At 40.5% G+C, this 22,594-nt stretch overlaps 1 protein-coding gene and 1 pseudogene across 2 annotated transcripts in view; one reads left to right on the forward strand and one right to left on the reverse strand.

Annotated features, from left to right (window-relative positions):
* The window catches only part of kank4 (KN motif and ankyrin repeat domains 4), a 122,368-nt gene that overhangs the window by 11,728 nt on the left and 88,046 nt on the right, over positions 1-22,594 (forward strand). The window lies entirely within an intron of this gene.
* On the reverse strand, positions 20,124-20,261 carry LOC148355187 (U2 spliceosomal RNA; annotated as a pseudogene).

Consider the following 22,594-nt stretch of genomic DNA (forward strand, 5'->3'; position numbering starts at 1 on the left):
TTTTGTTTTGAAACCGATTGTAATAGAACTATTTATATTCATTTTTAAACTGTTAAAAGGACTGTGTGTATTAATTGACCACTAGATGTCGATGTACTGTTGTGGAACAGAAAACAATGGCTAAAAAGCACAAGGAAGAACACCACCTAAGGAGACTCGAAGTAACCAAAATTTCCCATATTTCTTCTCGTTTTTTTTCCGGCAAGCCTTTTTGAGGTTTTTGGGTACCCGTAGCAGAAAAATGGCCAGCAATGATGTCAGTTCCATCTAAGTGCAGCTCATGTTAGGTCAACTAAATAAAAGATCTTAACTTATGAGTATTTAATTATTGCAAGTTTATTTGACAGTTCATGCATATTTTCTCATAATTAAAACCAATATTCTTTTTTTCCTGAACTAATTATGTTTTTTTTACCACTAGAAGGCATTAAATAATAATTGAATGATTATAAATAGTAAATTGTAATATGTCCAGTTAATAGAATAGAATAGAATAGAATATAATATACCTTTATTGTCATTGTTACAAAATGGGTTAACATATTGTGACAACGAAATTGGGCATGACACTCCAGTTTTACACATTCACAGTGAGGTATGAGCCAAGAAGATAAAGGAACAAAGGAAGATAAGGTTATAAAACAAGGGGGATAAGGCTATAGTTATAATTTACATGGTATTTACACAAGAAATGTCGGCATGTGGGATGTTACATACAGTGTTGTCGTGATACCATTGGTATCGTAAGGGTTGTGCAATATTGCATTTGGTGCAAAGTCATCATAGTGCAAAAAATAGTCAGCATATGCATTGGTGCAAACATAGACATCATAGTGCAGAAAAAGGAAAAGTATGTTTTGTAGTTATTTAAGAAAAAAAAATACAGTTTTAATGCTTAAAATATTTGTCCTGTGTTTATCGTAATTACGGTGAAGAAAATAAGTATTTGTACACCCTTGCTATTTCTCCTACTTAGAAATCATGGAGGGCTCTGAAATTTTTATCGTAGGTACATGTCCACTGTGAGAGAGATAAAGTAAAAAGAGAAATCCAGAAATCTTAATGCATGTTTTTTTTAACAATTTATCTGTGTGATACAGCTCCAAATAGGTATTTGAACACCTGTGTATCATCTAGAATTCTGACCCTGAAAGACCTCTTATTCCACCTGCACTCCATGTATCATCCTGAATCAGATGCAACTGTTTGAGGCCGTCAGCTGCATAAAGACAACTGTTTAACCCATACAATCAGTAAGACTTTAACTTGTAGCATGAGGAAGACCAGAGAGCTGTCCAAAGACACCAGAGACAAAATTTTACACCTCCACAAGGCTAGAAAGGGCTACGGAGCAATTGCCAAGCATCGTTGTGAAAAAAGGTCCACTGTTGGAGCAATCATTAGAAAATGGAAGAAGCTAAATATGAAGGCCAATCTAAATCGGAGTGGAGCCCTATGCAAGATATCACCTCGTGGGGTCTCAATGATTCTAAGAAAGGTGTGGAATCAGCCCGGAACTACAACAACAGGAGTTGGTCAATGACCTGAAAAGAGCTGGGACTACCGTTTCCAAGATTACTGTAGGTAATACACTAAGACGTCATGATTTGAAATCATGCATGGCACGAAAGGTTCCCCTGCTTCAACCAGCACATTTCAAGGCTGTCTTAAGTTTGCATATGACAATTTGGATGATACAGAGGAGTCATGGGAGAAAGTTTTGTGATCAAATAAGACTCAATTGATGTGACTCTTGTCCTCTGCTATCTTTTTGACCTGAGCTCACATTCTACATTCAGTAGTGACATAATGCTTCTGAGTGAAAATAATTGTAGACCAGAGTGTTTGTATGCACGTGTTTTGATTACCGTAATTTTTGGACTACAGTCAAAACCGCAACTTTTGAGATAGGAAAAATCTATACATTTTTTCTAACAGCTTGAGCAGAAAAGGTAAGGGTGAGACAGGTGATGTTGAGGTAGCCACAAGTCACAACCACCAATAAACAACGTAGACAAAGTAGTTTAACATACCAAAACACACTTTGTACATAAATAACATTAGCGTTAACGGCCCTTCATCATGGAAAATCCCCCCAAAATAGCATATGACGCGGCTTTTAAGTTAAAAGGAATCGAGCAGGCCGATAAAGAAGGGAACAGAGCTGCTATACCTAAACTTCACATTGATGACTCGGTGGTGAAACCGCTGAAAAAATTAGAGGGAAGAGCTAGACTAATGTGAAGTCCAAAAACACTTTTAGGGGTAACAAAAGCAAACTGGAACATGTTCTTGAAGGCTGGGTGAATACAAAGCAGATGGCCAAGTTGTTTCTACTATGTAGATAAGCAGGTGCGGCTTATAATCAGGTGTGGCTTGGAGTTCGGAAACTATGGTAGTTAGTATGATTACTTGAGGGCAGTGTGAAGGGTTCTGCTTACTCACGTCTTATTGTTGATATAAACAGACAGTATTGGGGGGGGGGGGGGGGGGGGGGGATGTCCGACAGCTAAGCTGCCGCTGCTAGTTCTACCCACCACTATTGTGTCCCAGCAAAGCTGCATGAGTTACACTAGCTCAGATTCATTGTGGGTTAGTTCATCTCAGCCGTATTTGGAGTTATTAAAAGTGATGTTTTTTTTTAATCAAACAAGTGTTGGAGACTGTCTAAGGCGCTTAAGGCTTCCAAAGCGCCTCTGTAGGAAGGATGATGGGGGATTCCCTCAAATCGCTTTCTGTCAGTCAAAAAACCTCTGAAGCGCTCATTGAAAACACTCAATACACACGCCTTGCAGTGCACTCACTCATGGACACACATCACTGGAGCAAAGGCCCAGGGATAGGAGTGCTAATCGAATTTTGTTGACACTTTTTTTTCACAGCTGTGTTTTCCTTTGTCAAATGTCTGTGTCCTGAAGCTGCTGACCACTTCCAGTCTGTAATTTTGTCTTTATTAGTCGTGGAGAACATTACGTCTGTAAATCAGAAACAGAATCACTTTTATAATCATTGTATTTTCCAGTTGGAAAAAGTATTCATTCTATAGACTGATGATAGAGAAAATACCGGACTTCCTGTGCGGAGTTTGTATGTTCTCCCCGTGATTGCGTGGGTTTCCTCCGGGCACTCCGGTTTCCTCCCACATTCCAAAGACATGCATTTAAGATGGATTGGCCGGTCCAAATTGTCCATAGGTGTGAATGAGCGAGCAGGTTGTCTGTCCCTGTGTGCCCTGCGATTGGCTGGCAACCTGTTCAGGGTGTCCCCTGCCCACTGCCCGATGATTGCTGGGATGGGCTCCAGCACCCCTGCGACCCTACTGAGGATAAGCGGTGCAGCTAATAAGTGCTAATAAGTGCTAATAAGAACATATATATAATATATATATATATATATATATATATATATATATATAGCCCTGCGATTGGCTGGCAACCAGTTCAGGGTGTCCCCTGACCACTGCCCGATGATTGCTGAGATGGGCTCCAGCACCCCCGCGACCCTACTGAGGATAAGCGGTGCAGCTAATGAGATGAGATGATATATATATATATATATATATATATATATATATATATATATATATATATATATTCAGTTGTCAGCAATCTTCCATTGCACAATTTTTGGAAAATAGAACCGCACCTCAATGGACATAAATAAGAAAAATTGGGAAATCGAGATGTTGGGTGAGAGTTGTGTACTGAGAGGCTCAAGGGTACTTTTGCTGGTTAGTTACTCGCATTTATGCCGTCTCTTGGTATTATAGTCTAATCTTCATCTGTAGAATTGTCTTTGTTTCTGCCGGTATCCAATTAACAGCTGTCATTGCTTTCCGTCCTGCGTCTTTTTTTGACAGCTCTTAAAATGTGCCCAAGCAGGGAAAGTGACATCATGAAATCGTACTAATACTATTGTGCTTAGCATCATACATTGACATATATCCAACAACAGTGTCTCGATAATATTCGTGTTCTTATCCTTTGTGACCGAAAACATGAACGTTTCAGAAGCAATGTTGTTTTATTCCACTTTCTGCATGTCAAGGACTGATTTGCAAATAAGTCCTTTAAATGATTAATTAGAAATCCGTCAATTAATGATAAACTGTACTAAACTTTAAAAGTGTCACCTATTTACAGATTGTGAAGAAATGATTAAGGCTTGGATGTCTCTTTTTGTGAAGTCTTGGGTGCGAGGCAACTTAAAACAATAATAGCAATGCAATATTTATCATAGCATAAACAGAATGAATAATTGTAAGTCAGTAAATAAATAAATACATGAATAAATAAATACACATAATGGAATAAATCCACCATAAAAAATTGACAAAATCATAAAACAAGCTACAATTATCACCATAAACTGTAAAAAAATTATAATCGTAAAGTCAAAATAAAAAGACTCTTATGTACAGATGCTCCCCTACTTACAAACATTCGACTTACGCAAAAGATACGAACATTTTTTTCGGGATGTTGAAAAATATCTGGACGTTGCTGTAAGTTAGATTTTCTATTGTGTGCACCTTTTTTCCGAGTAGAGCACAGTACTGTAGTGCTTCTTTCCACCGAGTGGCACTGTAAGAGGTCACCCAGAATCCACACCAAAGAAGAAATCAGGCTTTTGCTTCCTGGTTCGTGTGTAATCATAACAATTTGTAATGTATCGCTAGCGCGCTAAGAACTTTGGCGTTTTTATTGTTCAATATCTTGTGCATCTGTTCAAGATGGTTGGTGTAAAGTGTAAGGAAGAGGCGAGTTGTTTCTCTTGAAACGAAAGTGGAATAAGAAAGCTTGATGTGGTTGATAAAATGGTTGAATCACTTTTTTTTGGCCACTCCCCAACACAGAGGAGGACCTTTTGAAGCTCATCTTCCAAAAGTAAGTTACACTTAACCTTTATCTTTATAGAGCATATTATTTTATGAAATGTTTATTTTTTCATACAAAACAATACAGGTACAAGCCTTAAACATACTTATATAAACCTTAAACATACCAACTATAGCACTGGAGCAACTTACGGACAAATTCAACTTACGAACGATTGTCTGTAACCTAACTCGATCGTAGGTCGGGCAGCGTCTGTATGTGCAATATGTACGATGAATATGCAAAGCCATCAATGGGTTTATTTGTTTTTACAGCTTTTAAAAAGCAGAAGCCCCACTTTTGACTTACTATGTTGTGGTCGATGGAATTTGGGTTGGGCTCAGTGCCAATCACCTATTTACGGCATAAAAAGCCCAAGTTTTCCTCAGTCGTACCTTTCTACAAATGTTTTTGTTATTTTCTTTCCACAACGATCCGAACGTCTGACACAAAATGCCCCCAGAAGACAACATAATAATGAATTCATTAATTAGTAATTGGCAAGGAGAGGAAGGGGTTCCGCCAGGCTGTACATGCCGAAGACACACCACGGGAAGTGGTGCCCCGGCGACCAAGAAGGTCAAGTGATCCATGAACCGTGAATGGAAATTAAAGTAAAACATTTAAATAAAATAATCAAAAACTAATTATCTAAAATAAAGATAAGGCTTAGCAATGTGGGCCTTGTATTCTTCAATTCAGTTGACACCAGATCATCCTCAAAGTGAAATAACATTGAAGCTGGATTATTTGACCATTTATTTTTAGTACTTAGCTACCAAGCAATGCCTGTTAAAAAAAAAAAAAGGGGGGGGGGGGGGCTTAATAAAAATACTCATTGTCATTTGGACCGCAATCATACACATATTCGGATGAATCTTAGGGATCAATCTTGTTGTAAACAATGTTCACAACGTAGTTATTTATTACAAGAAAGTTCTAATTCAAAATCAATGCTTCTCCAACATCACTACCCTTTTCATTCTATTGTAATGACTAAAAGAAAAATGCCAATTCGCCAACCCACTACGAGCAGGGCACGAGCTTGTTGTGTTGTAGTAGGATTGTATTCCGCCCATTTTTTGGATTGTAGCCAGCCACCGTCGATGCGGTTGCCAAAGTAGGCAGATTTTCGTCCTTGCTCTGAAAGCACAATTGCAATTTAAGCGCTGTCAGCAGGCCAAAAACTACTAACAGCATGATCTAGCTACACCAAAGTGCATTGAACTTCTGTACTGTTGGATGAAGTAATCTAAAGCTGTCGAACCACAGGCTAGCATTGACCTGTATGTCCTATATCCTAGTCTAACGATGACACACAAAGGGACGTTTAATCCGTTCAGGATGTAAACAGCAATTAGATTGCCACTTGCTTCCATTTAAAAGTGTTAAAAGTGTTTTGTTTTGTTTTTGTTACTTTTTTACTAAGTTGGGTATCAGTTGTGCAATTCCGATACTGGTACTGTACCTATTCGGTATTTTTAACATTGCTTAAGTCTTTTTCAAATCAGTACCCCAAAAGGTCTTGATTGTTTAATAATAATAATAATAATTTCCTTTGTATTGTCATTCTTTGTAACAATGTACACAGAACGAAATGTCGATACACCTGACCCGTTGTAGCGAGCCGATTGGTCATGTTTGGTCAAAAATAATACTTTTTTAGCTTTACAGGATAAAATTTGACACAAAAATACACACACAATAAAAAAGTGTGTTTGACTGATAATAACGATAATATACTAGGATCAAGCAAAATGAATGAATGAATGAACCGTCACGATTGGCCATTGCCCTCACCTGGGCCCGCTCATTTGGCGCCAGCTGCTGCTCGTTGCCTGATTGGTTACCCTCCTATTTAAACTCAGTGCTCTCATTCACTCCTTGTCAGTCCGTCAACGAACCTCTGCATTTGCATGACATGTATTTTGAGTCACTCCGGTATCCTGCTTGTGTATCCAGTATCCGGTATTGATCCCGTCGGTCCTGTCCTGTCCGGTATCTTGCTCCAGTATCCGGTATTGATCCCGTCCGTCCCGTCCTGTCCGGTGTCTTGCTTGTGTATCCATTATCCGGTATCGATCCCGTCTGTCCCGTCCTGTCCGGTATCTTGCTCGTGTAACCAGTATCCGGTATCGATTCTGTCTGTCCTGTCCTGTCCAGTATCTTGCTGTTTTATCCAGTGTCCGGTATCGATCCTGTCTGTCCCGTTCTGTCCGGTATTTTGCTCCAGTATCCAGTAACCGGTATTGGCCCTGTCCTGTCTGGTATCCTTCTCGTGTATCCAGCATCTGGTATCGATCCCGTTTGTCCCGTCTTGTCCGGTATCTTGCTCTCATCTTACTGTCTTGTCATGAAGCTTTTTAAGTGTAAAAATTACGTATCAATCTCAAAATACTCTGACGCTGTTCATGTAAAAATGCCAACACTGCATTTAGAAAAAAGGGGCTTATAAGTTTATTCTGTTTTTAATATTGGACACTTTGCATAGGAGATTGCATAGGATAACAGTTCATTACTTTGACTACTATGCACTGTTTTCACCATTGTCACTATCGGACAATAATGTTGCTGTTTTTCTTTGATTTCCACACTCTTTGAGGCAGATTTGTTTATTGTAACCTAGATAATTTAATAAAAGGGTTTTGGGATGGACCTTTTAAAACAGGTTGTATTTTTTTTATCTGAGGGTGAGGTCCTCTCCTGTTCTAACAAGTTTAAAAGCCATTGAGTCTTCTCTCCTTATTTTGAATGTCTACGAAACTGGAAACATATGAGAGGTATACTTGACATGACATGTGTAGCGCATATATCCATTGACTATTTCTTCAAAAGTTGTGTTTTGGACTAAAAACCGCTTATCTCACACCCGATCGGTAATTTTGGAGAACATCCCCATAAGCTCCGTTATAGCTCGCCAATTTGTCTCACTGCTGCAGTAAGCGAAGGCGGAGGCGGGCTGCCTGTCAAAGAGAAGATCTGGCTGCTCTCTTGATTGACAGCAGTAAAACTAAACAGAGGATAGCAACAACCCACAGCCTTTTTTAACAGGCATCACTGGCGGGTCTATTTCCTGCTCAGGCATTCTTAAAAAAAGGGTTTTATATACAATTTTGTAGTACTGAGGCATGAAAAAAAGCGTAACTTAAGAGGTTTTTTTTTTTTCCACAAAGCCGGACGTCTCTCAAGAAACAACAGTGAGAAACAATAGGGTGGCCCATCCTCTCATTGTCTTCTTTTGCTGTATCCTACACAATTCTTAATGTGTTCCTGGCATTGACAGACAGGAAAAAACAGTGTGGTAGAAGAGGAGCAGTGAGAGCTGCAGGGAACTTGGGGCTTCCTTAGTTGTTCGCCTTAGAACCTGCCCTTCTCATTGGCTTGAGCGAGGGGGCAGAAATGGGTCAGTGTTGGAGGTCCAAAATGTTTTTAGTGTGCATGTGGAAGAATGCTGTCTGTTGTGTACTGAAATAAGCTCTGGCTTTCTTACTGTGTGTTTAAATGGTGCCGTTGAGTATTATCTGCGAGGTGGTCAACTAAGTCTGTCTAATTTGCCCCGTTCTGTCCTTCATTATTCTGTGATTGTTTCTAAGTATTGGATTTGGATGGATGTGGATTTGAACATCTTGGAATTGTTTTATTGACTACCCTAGTGATTTCTCAAACTTAAATGTGTCACAAACCAGGAACGGAGACGGGACCCAATTGCGTTTGTTTTACTCAGTTTTTATTAAGAAGGAGAACAGGACTTGCATCCACGATCCGATGATCGTCGGTCATGGGTGGCAGATAGTAGGAATGCGGAAGTGGCACTTCCGTGTCGAGCGAAGGTAGTCGTTGACAGCGAGAACGAACAAGTCAATGGCCGGGGCGGAGGAGCAAAAACATAAACGGGTCCAGAAAAGAGGTCGGCAACAGGTATCAGGCAGAAAACGGGGCAGGATAGAGTCAGGAGTCACAAAAGTTTGCCTAGCGTGTAGCGTAGGTTCACAAAACGATCTGACGAGTGTTGTCAGGAAGGCGGGGGTTTAAAAAAGAGGAAGCAGCCAATCAGCGTCCATGGCTGTTGGCGCCAACGAAGCAGACTCAGGAGTCCCGCATCAGTAATCATGACAAAAGGTGGAGTGCGTCATTTGAGGTGTCTTTGAAAAGTTAAATATTTTCTCTTTTAAGTATGCGTTAACAATGCAATAACTGAATTTAAAGAGCACCTATGCTTTATTTTCTACTGCGCCAACTGCTCACTTTTGTCAGAGCTGTTCGAGGCGGAACAATTTTGGTTTGAGGAATGGGGCCTTAGAGGAGTGCTGGATAGTGATGTTATGCTCATCCACACAGTTTATATATTTTATATTTATAAATCAACTAGTTCGGTGGCCTTGGAGGTAGGGCGCCCGCTCTGAGACTGGGAGGTCGCTGGTTCAAGCCTCGGCCGAGTCATACCTAGGACCCACAACATTGATACTCATTGCCTCCCTGCTTAACGCTCGGCATTAGGGGTTGGAATTAGGGGGTTTGGGCACGTAATGACTCCAACACATCAGTTGGGTCAAGCGAGGGGCTGGGAATCCCCTCCTCTGTGTTATTCTCCCAGAGTCAGAAATGTGTTCTTGACTTGACTTGATATAGATATAGATATAGATACAGATATATATAGATATAGATATAGATATAGATACATATATAGATATAGATACATATATAGATATAGATACACATATATATGTATATATGTATATATATATATAAATAAAAATCGTTTTTTCCCAAAATCGTGCTGCCCTAGAAGAAATATCATATTGTTGAGGAAAGTGCATTCCTCCATGAAATTGTGTGTGTGCGTATGCATGGAGGACTGTTCTTAAATCCCGTTTGATGCTCCATCTTTCAAAAAAAACTGTGCAAGATACCACACAATAATGGCTTTCATGAATCTCAGGAATGTAGATCAACTGATGAATACCTTGCATGCACCTCTACTGTATTCACTCACACACGCACATGCACACACTTTCCAGTTTTGTGCAGCCTCTGTGGAGTTGTAGCTCTTCTCAAGTATAGTGATTTTTCAACTCTAGTTATTTTACTTCAAGTGTAGGCGCACGTGTAGCTTTTTTGTGAGTGTTTAGCACTGGAAATGAGTTGTAAGTTTTGTACTTAAAAGGACAATGTGCAACATTTCATCTCACTAAATGTTGCTGTATTGTGTAGTGTAACCGGAAATGAGTGCCACAAAGCGCGAAGAATATTTTAGGGAAAGAAGATTATTGGAATGGATTTAAATAGAAGCTCCCTGTTAAGTTTTTTGGGGTGATGGACCCATGCGGGGAGAGTAGGAACTGGAGGAAACCAGGTGGGACCGAATGGCCTTCACCCCGCTGCCAGGACAGGGAACCAGGAGTGGCTGAGAGCTTTTCTCCATCTCGCCAGGACAGGAACCCAAATGTGGCTGAGGGGCCTTCTTTTCGCCGCCAGGACAGGAAACCAGGCACGTCCAAGGTGTCTTATCCTCACTGCCATTAAAGGAAACCAAAAGCTGCTGCAGGGAGATGGATGTGGAAGGCCTTACCCTGGGTCCTTTGGTGGTTGGGTTATTCTGTTCAATTTTTGGGGGTGATAGACCCATGTGGCGGAAGTAGGAACTAGAGGCACGGGTGCTCAAAAAGGGGGATGGTACATCGTAACAAAAGGAGGTAAAGCGTAACCAACAAGGATTCTCAAAACAACATGTTCAAACAAAACCGAAACAATGACCGTAAAATGGAAAAAAAAAAGGTAAAATGGAAGATGCAAAGAACAAAGTAACAATCTAAGGGGATGGCTTTTAGAACATTTTGGAATTATGAAGGCTTGCTGCCATGTTCTCCTTGTTCAGAACCCATTGATATGTTCTCTTTTTACTGTGAGTGTCCACGAAACTTTAAACCGATCAATGTTTATTACAAAAAATACTATTTCATCCATCAGAGCAATAATTGCGTGCCAGTGTTCGGTTTACATATCACACCGTACAATTAGAGGAGAGAACTGCAAAGCTATTTTTGTATATTACTGGATGCTTGCAAGTACTTAACTGCAAATTACAGCGAAGATTCTAAAAGGAGAGTGAATGGCAACTGATGAGGCGCAGGTGTCATTGTGACAATTAAGCTCGAATGCAGCTCTCCAACTGCTCAGACTCAAATTAGTCAGATTGCATCGTGTCGTTTTATTCGCGCTTGGTGCTTGAGGCCTTGTTTTGGAATAATTAGAAACATATTCTGTGAGCCAGCCAAAGATGCGATTGCCTAAAGTGCAATTTGCTCCTGGTTAAATTTTGTAAGTCTTAGATTTTAGAATTTTCTTTATTGCCATTGATAACAACATAGTGAGCATGATTTACAAAGAGATTAGACATGGACCTCCAGGGTACACATGTAATAAAGACTTAAAAGAGAAATAAAGGATAAAGAATGTTAGGACGAATATTTACAATCAGGGATGGGTATGGTTACTTTAACTTGATTACTTTCAATTACCAATACCAAATATGCTAATAAAAGACAAAATAAAGTAAATATGAATAAAATTACTAAATTTTGTGCAGGCTTGGGGAGTAACGGAATACATGGAACGCCAAAAATGATGTTGGCAAGCTGTTTGGATTTATTTTCATTTGGTTTCGCATTTTATGTTAATTTTGCCGGAGATCAAAGAGATCAAAGCCAGGAGAGAAAGCTCACCACGTGTTGTGAGTCGTTCATTTTATTCATATTTAGTTTCTTTTGTCTTCTATTAGCATATTTGGTATTGGAGTAATCCAAAAGTAATTGAAAGTAATCCAGTTAAAGTAACCCTACCCAACCCTGTTTACAATGTAGTGCTTGGAGACTGGACCAATAAGTGCACCGATAAATATAGTGCAATGAAAAATAGCCCAATAACATTTAGCGGCAACAAAATTCCTATAAGATTAATAAATGAATTAGATTGAACAAATAGTAATTTAAATAGAATAATAAGGGCAGCACGGCGGCCGAGTGGTAGCGCGTCTGCAGCACAGTTCTGAGTGCATGAGATCAAACTTTCCTGTGTGGAGTTTGCATGCTCTCCCCATGCTTGCTTGGGTTTCCTCCGGGCACTCAGGTTTCCTCCCACATTCCAACAACATGCTTATGAGGTTGGCTGGTCCAAATTGTCCCTAGGTGTGAATGAGCGAGTGAGTTGTCTGCCCTTGTGTGCCCTGCGACTGGCCGGCAACCAGTTCAGGGTGTCGCCTGCCCACTGCCCGAGGATAGCTGAGATGGGCTCCAGCACGCTCGTGACCTTACTGAGGATAAGCTTGCAGATAATGAATGGATAGAATAATCGATAATTAAGAACTGATTTCAATTTCAACTTTTCTTTAGCTCTAAAAATATTAATTGAAGAAACATATTCAATGAGACAAGTGACACATCACAGTCCCGTAAGTTCTCAGTTGCACCTATTTGCAAATCCTTCTGCTTGCCCTATTCATCCGTTAAACTGTTCTTGTCTGACTCTTCCTGTTAAACATACAGGAAGAAGAATTCAGTCTGCTCTATATTGAAAACATAAAACATGCTTTGTTTTTAAACCTGGCAAGCCTAGTGCCAATACTAGTCCTATTACCAGAGCAAAATGGTAGCAAGAAATTAGCATTACATTCATGATAAACACAAATGCTGTGAAATGACACTACCCAACGTAATACATTCCTATTAAAATATAAAACAAAACTAAAAATATTATTTTTAAAAGAATACAATCGGAGCTTTTTTCCTGTTTATTTTTAGCAATAATGTGCAGTCAGCTTTTATTTATTCAGGGTTTAAGTTCTTTTGCATTTCATTTCCTAATTTTTGGGTGATAAAGTCATAGGTAAACAATGCTTTATCTATCTGATTATATTGGAATATCTTGTGTTGGTGTAAGATCATGATCATAGTTGAAGTTGAGTTTGACTCGGTTCCAAGCGTATCGCAAATAGATTATCTATCGTAAATTGCTATGTAACTTGTTTTTTTATATATATTTTCACATGTTTTTGCTATCTTCGGCTAGCCATTTCATGCTCATTTGTGGCATCATTCAACTCAAGAAAAAAAATGTCCCCCCTTGAGAGATGCTTCAAATGTCTCACAGAAAAAGGGAACACTATCGAAGTAATTACAGCACCTCATTTCATAGACACTAATTAAATATGACATTTTCACATTTTCTCTGCAATTAAAATAATTCCCAGGTGTGATTAAAGGATATCTCAAGGATAATTGCTGTGTGCTTTTCATTGTCTTATTTCTAGACATGTTTTAAATTCTTTTATCTTATATAAATGACACACCAACTTCACTTTGTTAACACAACGACCTGTACATTAACTGCTCTAAATAATGGTTTTAAAAAAAACTGCCAAATGGCTATTTTCAAGTTTATAAAGTTTGCTTGAATATGGATACAAACCTAAATATGTTCATTATGTTAAACAAGGTAAACTTATCATATTTCTGTAAAAAAACATGGATTGCATGTTCACTGGTTGTCACGGTCGCCTTGGTGACCAGTCTGCCCCGCCCCCTGGGCAACAGCTGAAAGCAGTTCCACTAATGGTGGGTCTGTATTTAAGGCTGCATGGTGGGCTCTGCGGTTGCGGGTTCATTACTACTTATATACACAATCCCGGTCTGTTATGCTTGTCCTGTTTTAGTCTGTTATGCCTTGTCATGTTTTAGTCTGTTATGCCTTGTCATGTTTTAGTACGTGCCGGAGGAACTCTGTATTGTTCTGTTTTGCCCCGGAGTATTGGGCGACTTTTATTTTATTAAATAAAACTTATGGATCGTCAACGCATTTGAGTTCTCCCTTCATGCCTCCTGCCTCCGTTCTGGTCCGGTCCCCTTCCACTTCGCCAGGTTTCGTGACAGAATGAACCAGCCCACAAAGAGAACTCAGCGAACGATCCCAGCGCGACTTGGGGAGAGCTGGAGAGCGCAGTTCGGCAGGCGCCTACTGAGTTGGCCTTCCCTGCTCGTTCGAACCACGGCCCCGCCCGTCGTGGCCCTTGCTGTGCCTCGAATCGACTCCCGGGAAGAATTGACGCCTGCCTGTTCGACTCTCATGCCTGCCTGCCCGACTCCCGTGCCGATTGCCTGCTATTCCGTCTCCCCTGCGTGCCAGCCCGACTCCGACTCTGCTGCCCGTCGGGCCGACTCCGACTCCGCTGCCCGTCGGGCCGACTCCGCTGCCCGTCGGGCCAACTCCGACTCCGCTGCCCGTCGGGCCGACTCCGACTCCCAAGCCTGCCTGTTCGACTCCCAAGCCTGCCTGTTCGACTCCCAAGCCTGCCTGTTCGACTCCCAAGCCTGCCTGTTCGACTCCCAAGCCTGCCTGTTCGACTCCCATGCCTGCCTGTTCGACTCCCATGCCTGCCTGTTCGACTCCTATGCCTGCCTTGAGTCTCCCTGTACTGATTTTGTTCAGTCTTTCCGGTCCTGTCTTGTCTGTTCTGAATCTGTTCCCCCCTGAGTCTGACTCTTCTGCACCTGAACCCCCTGAGTGCGACTCTTCTGCATCGGCCTGACCTGAGTGCGACTCTTCTGTAGAGGCCTGTCCTGTTTACCCGTTCTGATTTTACCTGTTCTGATTCTGCCCTGATTTTGCCTGTCCTGTTCTCGTCGGTTCTGCCTGTCTGTTATCCGCTGTCCAGCTTGCCCGCCGGACCCCCCCCTGCCGAGCGCCGATTCCGATCCGCCCGACGCAGATGGCGCCTGCCTCTCCCCGTTCCTGCGTGTTCGGAGGAGGGAGCGGGGTTGCCCCAATCGTGAGCGTCGAACCATTCCGGGACGTGAGGTTGTAATTTTTTCTTTTTTGGGACCTCGGGAGCTGTCCCTTAAGAGGGGGGCTCTGTCACGGTCGCCTTGGTGACCAGTCTGCCCCGCCCCCTGGGCAACAGCTGAAAGCAGTTCCACTAATGGTGGGTCTGTATTTAAGGCTGCATGGTGGGCTCTGCGGTTGCGGGTTCATTACTACTTATATACACAATCCCGGTCTGTTATGCTTGTCCTGTTTTAGTCTGTTATGCCATGTCCTGTTGAGTTCGTGCCGGAGGAACTCTGTGTTGTTCTGTTTTGCCCCGGAGTATTGGGCGACTTTTATTTTGTAAAATAAAACTTATGGATTGTCAACGCATTTGAGTTCTCCCTTCATGCCTCCTGCTTCCGTTCTGGTCCGGTCTCACCTTCCACGCCACCACGCCTCGTGACACTGGTGAGTCCAAATTATCTCTCGGTATGATTTCTTCATGGATCATGTTGATGAGAAACAAATTTATTTTTCTATTAGGATTTTTTTTTTAGCTTATCTTTATGAGACACCGCTTCCCTTGTTAACACGACTACCTGTACATAAACTGAAGTAAATAATGACTTACAAAACATGAATAATTGCTAATTTAGATTTTTGAAAGGCATGTAAACATGGATACTAATTTAAAAAATGTTTATTTAGATTTAGATGTATTAGTGCCCTTAGGGAAATTCACTTTACCCAACTGTACAGGGGGTATATGGGTTATTGGTCTACCTCCTTTATTCATTATCCATTATCAATCAGTTCATAATACGCTACAAAGCTTAGGAGCCGGGATTCTTACTCTCAGCCAAAAGGCAAAGCTAAGGTCCTAGCATTAAAGCCTTGCTGCGACCATTGCGAATGCACCGAAAGATTTATTCGAAATGAAGAGAAACTACGCTGACGGGGATCCATGTTCACCCCCTTGACGTCACGAGCATGCTCGGCATTCGCGCTGTTTATACGAGGAGAAAGGCGTTTGACTGTCACACATGTAACACGCTAATTTCACGTAATAACACCGCGATACAGGCGCAGAACATGCTATTACCATGCTCCACCCACGATTACCCGCTGAAATTTCCCGTCCTACCCATGTGTAAGCACGCCCTGGCCGCGGCCAGAGCACGTCGTTCCGCGTCATTTCTGCGTCATTACCTCGTGTTGACCACGTGTGCGGCACGCGGTTTAACACGTGCTCAAACTTTTGAGCAGCTCAAAAGTTTTGAACGCGGCCAACCACGTGAAAATTTCCGACCGCGAGTAAAGCACTGCTCTATCTCGTCTATATGGCCGTCTCAATACGTCCAACAGCGCCCAACGGCATCTGCTCCACGGCCAGAAATTTCTAGCCGTGGTTCAGCCTCAATACGCTCGTGAAAGGCTGTGTACCCGCGCTCTGAAGAATTAAGCAGTGCAAAACTTTTTCGCGCTGCCACCCGCGCGCGTATTTCCGACCTCGTGTTAAGCACCGCTGTATCTCGTCTTAATGGCGAACTCAATGCGTCTAATAGCGTCCGCCTCAAAGGCAGAAATTTCTGGCCGTGATTCAGCCGCAAATGTCTGTGTGACCGGCCCATTAGTCTGAGAGGTTGGGTGTTGGTAGGCCGATGATTTTATCTGCATCATATAGTCCTTTGAGTTTAAGGGTGACTGACATTTCCGAACGCCCCTGGTATGCTAATCAAAGAATGTAAAGTAGCAATAGTTCCTTACAAAATATGCATTGCACGTTTATGGGTGAGTCCAAATGATCCCAAGATATGATTGCATCTGTGTACAGTCTTCCTTCAAGATCGAGCGTTGATTTGTCGGTCTTGTGAGTCAGACGAGAGTGGGAGTTGAAATGAGGAATGGCCTGAGGTAGACTGACGAGCAGGAAGTCTTGTTGAGTTTGCATAAATATTATCATGCCATGCACCAGCACTCTTTGATTGAGACTATTTGTTGATCCTTGCACTCTCACAAGTGCTGTCGATGCTGCTGAGTGTTCTTTTCTCCCCGGCAACTAAGATATCTTGTTTATGTCAGTCAACCAATGGTATAAATGATACAGCAGCCGAAGACGTTGAATCAGGGTTATTCAAGCAAATACCTAATAGATTGAAAAATAGCTTCTACCCAAAGGCAATAATCACCCTCAATGCTACAAAATAAAACACTAGTTCACCATGCTGTAGATGGGGATTGTGCAATAATGACAAGGGATGATTCAGTAACAGTTATTTATATTTTTTATTTAATATGACGTTTTTTCAAATGATTACCCTTAACATATTTTAAGTGGGGAATTTGATATTGATATAAATTTTCTTGCACCATCAGGGTGGCACTTTCTCATTTCATTAAGCATTTAACAAATTACAATGACAATCAAATGTATTGTAATCTATTTTTTCCATTTTAAACTAGATGTTTTATTCTTAATATGGATCTGCCAACACCCAGGAAAATAATACTGTGTGGTCCAGTCGTCAAAATCTGAGCGTTTGATATTTTAACCAAAGCCAAGTCACAATTGACCTACTGACACTTTATTTTTCTTTGTTATGATGCCACAATGTGAAATGTCTGTAGGCGACTAAGCTGCTGGAATCCCCACCACGCAGTTCACAGACTGGCAGCAATCCAGAGACCCAGATTTATTTGAAACCATTTCAGTAAGTCCTTTCGTGCCAACTGTGGCTTAACGTAGTAAGATGGGGGAAAAAAAAACAAAAAAAAAACGACCATCAATAATAAAGCCAATTTGACACTAAGGCTCTTGCAGATGGATAGTGTATTGTTTGTGTTTTTGGTCCAGGAATGTTGTCTCTTTATCAGAGCATTTTAATGTTTGGAACACTTTGTTGGCTTGTCAGCATTAGGTGACCATCTGTTGGTTTGCTATATCAAAATGAAAGAGTTTCACTCGACACAACCTTTACCTCTGCAATTTATTCGCCATGAGATTTAAGTGAGTTCTCTTTATAGGTGTCGGCGCGGATGTGTTTATGACCATTCGTCTTCTTTATTAAATTCGGAAATTGTATCCTTCATCCCTCGGAATTTAATACCATCTTGACCAAGGGTGGGCTATTATGTTTTTCTATGGAGCCGCACGAGAAGCAGAAAATATTGTCGAGAGGCGGAACAAAACACTGACCTCCAGTCTGCATAATACTTTATATATTAAAAAAGATAATTAAAAAGTAACATTGATTTGACAAGTTGACACGACTGGTCATAGTATACTGTTTGTTTCATTAATTAATGAAAAAGGGAAGCCTTACAAAATGGGCGGCAGTAGCACTCGTCTTGGGATCAAGAGGTCTCAGGTTCGATTCCCGGCTCCTCCAAATTATATGTCGAAGTGTCTTTGGGCAAGACACTGAATCCCCAATGCCCCTGATGAGCAGGTAGGTGCTTTGCATGGTAGACGCTGCTATCGGTTAGTTAGTGTGTGTGAAAAGGGAAAGTGTAAAGCACATTGTAAAGTGCTTTGACTTGTAAAGCGCTGCAGAACATTTACATTTACAAAATAATCTATTTATTCATTCACATTTCCCAAAACAATGGTGAACAAAATGTGATGGCTTTTACAATTTTTAATGTATATTAGTGATTTTATACATTGCTGTACCCAGAATGATTAAATACATGGATTGCCTGATAGGCCTATACAATTTCACAGGTAATCGCCTGTATTAAAAAAATACATATTTCCTTTACAAAGCATTTTTTCCCAATGTAATCATCCCATCATGCAAAAAAAAAATAATAGCAGCGACAATATGCATGCATGTATATATAAACATGCGGACATGTACATGTACATTTAATACTTGTTGTCTGAGTTTGTTGATTGTTTTCGTTTTATACAGGAACCTAAAAGGACAGCGTGTATTATTTAGTGCCTCCAATAGGTAAAAAACATAATTCATTAAAAAAAAATATTGGTTTAAATAGTCATTCACAATACTCATGGGTCAAGAAATTTGCATTTATTTTACATACCATGAGCATCTTGCTGCTACAGGTACCCGAAACCCTCAAAAAGGCTAGGCCAAAAAACAGGATGAAATGGTGCGTTTTGGTTACTTTAAGTCCCTGTGGTTTGTCTTCCTCTGTATGCTTTTTCTGCACTATTTTTAGCTGTACTACACCATACTGTGACATCTAGTGGTCAAATAGTACACACTGTCCTTTTGAATGGTGGATCCCAAATGGCCGCAGAGTTGTAATTTGGACCCTACGGCTCAATTATTGTAAGGATTCTAATTCTCAATAACAGTAGCAAAACTATTGACATTGTGAAACAATTATTGATTCAGCCCATGTACTGAACGTCATTAGATTTCAAGAGCAGTGTTGCATGCCAGTCATAATCCATTACCGCCAAGTGGAGGTTTTACATCCCTCGTTTGACAAAACGCTTTGTTCCATGTTTAACAATAGTGGTAAAAGGCAAGAGGACATTCTGAAATTGTAGTCTTACATAGGATTAGCACCGTGGGAGAGAGGATGCTGTAGCTTTAGATTGATTAAAACCTAATCCTGTGGATAGTCGTGCTTCTAGACATCATGTGCTTGTCACCTTCACATAGGGACCTCACCTCAGAACATGCAAACACACACTCCTCGGTATAAGATAACACAAACCCGATCTGAAGGTGGGCTGATATTTCCCTCCCTGTTTCTTACAGGCTATTTTTGTCCAATGTAGGTTTATTGACTCTGTTAAAGGGAAAGTGAAAGCGGGAATGATGGAAGAGATCATGCCATGATATCCCACTGAATTCCATTCATAATGAATACTTCATTGTAAATCTTAACAATATGGAGGAACTGAAAAAGGGTTGTTGAGCACCGCTTGATTTAAAGGGACACTATGTAATATTTGACTACAAGATGTCTCTGTATTTTGTAGTGCAATCAAAAACGAGTGCTTCCATCCCAAATGAAGAAGGCTCAAGTGACCAAAATACACAGTTTTACTCTCATTTTTTGCCCTGCCTTTTTAAGGTCTTTAGTGGTTAGCACATTCGCCTGACACACAAAAGGTCCCCGGTTCAAGTCTGGGTGGAAACATATGTTTGCCTGGACTGAGATGGCCGCCACCAGGCACCAAGACACACCACAGGAAGTGGTGCTCCTATTACCCTGATGGTTAAGGGATCTAACAAACCAACCAGGTACCCTTAGCAGCTAGATGGCAGACAATAATGGCAGCTGCCTCTAGGTGAGGCTTATGGGGTTTTGGGGTTTTTAAGGGTTATTGATCTATCTTCGTTATTCATTATCCATTATCCGTTATCGGTCAGTTCATAATACGCTACAAAGCCTAGGAGCCGGGACACTTACTCTCAGCCAAAAGGCCAAGCTAAGGTCCTAGTCCTAAAGCCATGCTGCGATCATTGCGAATGCACCGTTCCCGGAGGTACTGCAATACCGGGCCGATGCGTGGAGTGGACAGAGCAAGCTCATATTCCATCTCCGAAATGCAAAAATCAAAGATGGTGACTTCATAGAAAGTACACAAAAGGGCCAAGCTAAGGACCTAGCACATCAAAGTCACCAAAAGGCAAGTCAAAAACTATAGAAATGATCCCTAAGAGTATGTTATGTAAAATAAATGCAAATTTCTCAAACTACAAATATTCACAGGGTTCGTACGCCTTTTTAATAGTCAAATCCAAGCCCTTTTTAAGGACATTCAAATTTTCCAAATTCTCCAGTACCATTAAAAAATCCGGTGCTAATTATGTATTTTGCAGAGCCACGAGTATATATTTGATTTACAAATTCAATTTGTAATCTTGTGTGCGCATTTTAAGATATATTCAGATCTTGAGTAAATCGATAGTATATTTGTTTCTGAGATGAAGGGGAAGCGAGCGGGGGAGTGAGAGAGGAAACCGAACTTGAGTCCAGGACTGTGACATAACAGCAATAATGCATACAATAATGACCATGTTTGGTGGACACTGACAAATATGGTTCCCTCCAATATGTGAATAATCACAGGTCATTGCATTAAGTTGATGTGTGTTGTATGATGATAGATGGCTCATGTGCCCTCTGTGCAAGTCACATGGGTTTTGTTCCCACTTTGTCACGGTGTGAACGTGACTGTGAACGGATTTATTTCCCTACAGGTGTCCTTTAAGTGACTGGCAACCAATCAATGTTTTATGTGTAGTTGACCTTTTTCTCATTCCCCGCGGATTAACTTCGGCTTTCCATTGCAATGCTACTCCACCCTTTCTCCTGTAGCTGGCCAAGGTTATAGTTTGGATTACTACTATTCAATTTTCTTGTAAATTAGTTTTTTGTTTTAGAGTGTTTCTATTTTATCCAGACAGACAATAGGCTGTTGAAAAAAAGCAAGAAGGAGACCATAGTATATCAACAAAGCTATTAGAGGATGCATGTTGATACATCACAGACCACAATTAACAGAGGCAAATGGAAGCAACATCCGCTAAAATGTAATTATAAGTAAATTGACTCTCATGAAAGGAGCTGCCTTGTTCACTATTCCATTTTCTTATATCTGTCTCCTTCATGTGGTTTATCGACCATTTTTTGGCATGCACACGTTTCTACACACCTTCCAACATAATGCCCTGTTGCTAAACCCTCTTTTTGTTGCGTAACAATAAATAGAATAGAATAGAATAGTATGGTCTTTATTTTCATTGATAACAGGATGGAGAAATTCATTCTTGAACCACCAATCCTTGCAAGTGTAGCACCTTTGCTGTTAGGAAAGGGAGGAAAAGCTATAGGAATAGTTCTAAGGTTTGGCAAGTGGTAAAATGAATAGGGGAAACACAAGAGTCAACATTTATATGAACAGAAGCTTCAATGAACAATGGACAAGACAACATACAACGTTTAACATAGATTACAGTAAAATTACATGGTTTAAGATGTTGGACGTGGAATCTTTAGTTTGGTTATTCTTGGTTTACTAATCGTTTTATTTTCATTTCAGTTTGATGAGCGGTCATTCACTCTAATTTCAGTTGATTACCTATCATGAGCAATGTTCCTTCTAATTTTCCACGGGTCTGAGCGTTCACACAAAGTCGGTGAGCAGCGCTTGAAACAACAGTGAGCAACCATAATCCCAAGTGTGGCAAGATAATTAATTATCAATCATGTCCAAAACTTGACATCAAGTTACATTTTGAGTTTCCGGCAATGCAAAATTATTTTTCTCTTTTGAATGAATTGACTCATGTACTATTGCAAAGGTTATTGCCTACGTCTTTTGTTCTTACAATTCTTTCACAAGATATCCATTTCTTTTTATTTCCTGATATATTTTGTCGCATAATATTAACATTTTTGGGGGCTTATTTAGTCGGTTGTAAGATAAAGAACTGTACTTAATCACATTTTTAAGTGGAAGTACAATGTTGGCAACAAGATTCACTCGATATAATTGGAAAGTATTTGAATGCAACACAAACTTTTTCTTCTTTTTTCCCTTTTTTTTTCTACTTTTTTTAAATTCCTTTAAAAAAATCTCATTGTGTTTATTTTTTCCGAACTGTTACTTTTTTCTTTTTGTTCTCTTTACTTTTTTCCTACCTATTTTTCTTTTCTTTTTTTTCTGGCTTTTTTAAAAAAAAATTCTTCTTTTTCTCTTCCTTTTGTTTCTTTTTTTCTCAGCGTTTCACTAATTTTTCATTTTGGTATTTTTTCTTTTTTGTTCTATTCCCCCCTTCCTTTAAGTCATGTTGTGCATAATTGTGCATAATATTTGGTCATGTTGGGATTAAAGAAGCAAAAACAACCCGAAGAGCCGTTTAGGACCAGAAAGAGCCGGTTCCTTTTAGTGAGCCGAGCTGAAGAAGCCGGTTCCCCGACAAACTACC

The sequence above is a fragment of the Urocampus carinirostris genome, chromosome 12 (genome assembly GCF_059441175.1).
Source record: "Urocampus carinirostris isolate Australia breed hairy pipefish chromosome 12, RoL_Ucar_1.0, whole genome shotgun sequence".
NCBI classification, from domain to species: Eukaryota; Metazoa; Chordata; class Actinopteri; order Syngnathiformes; family Syngnathidae; genus Urocampus; species Urocampus carinirostris.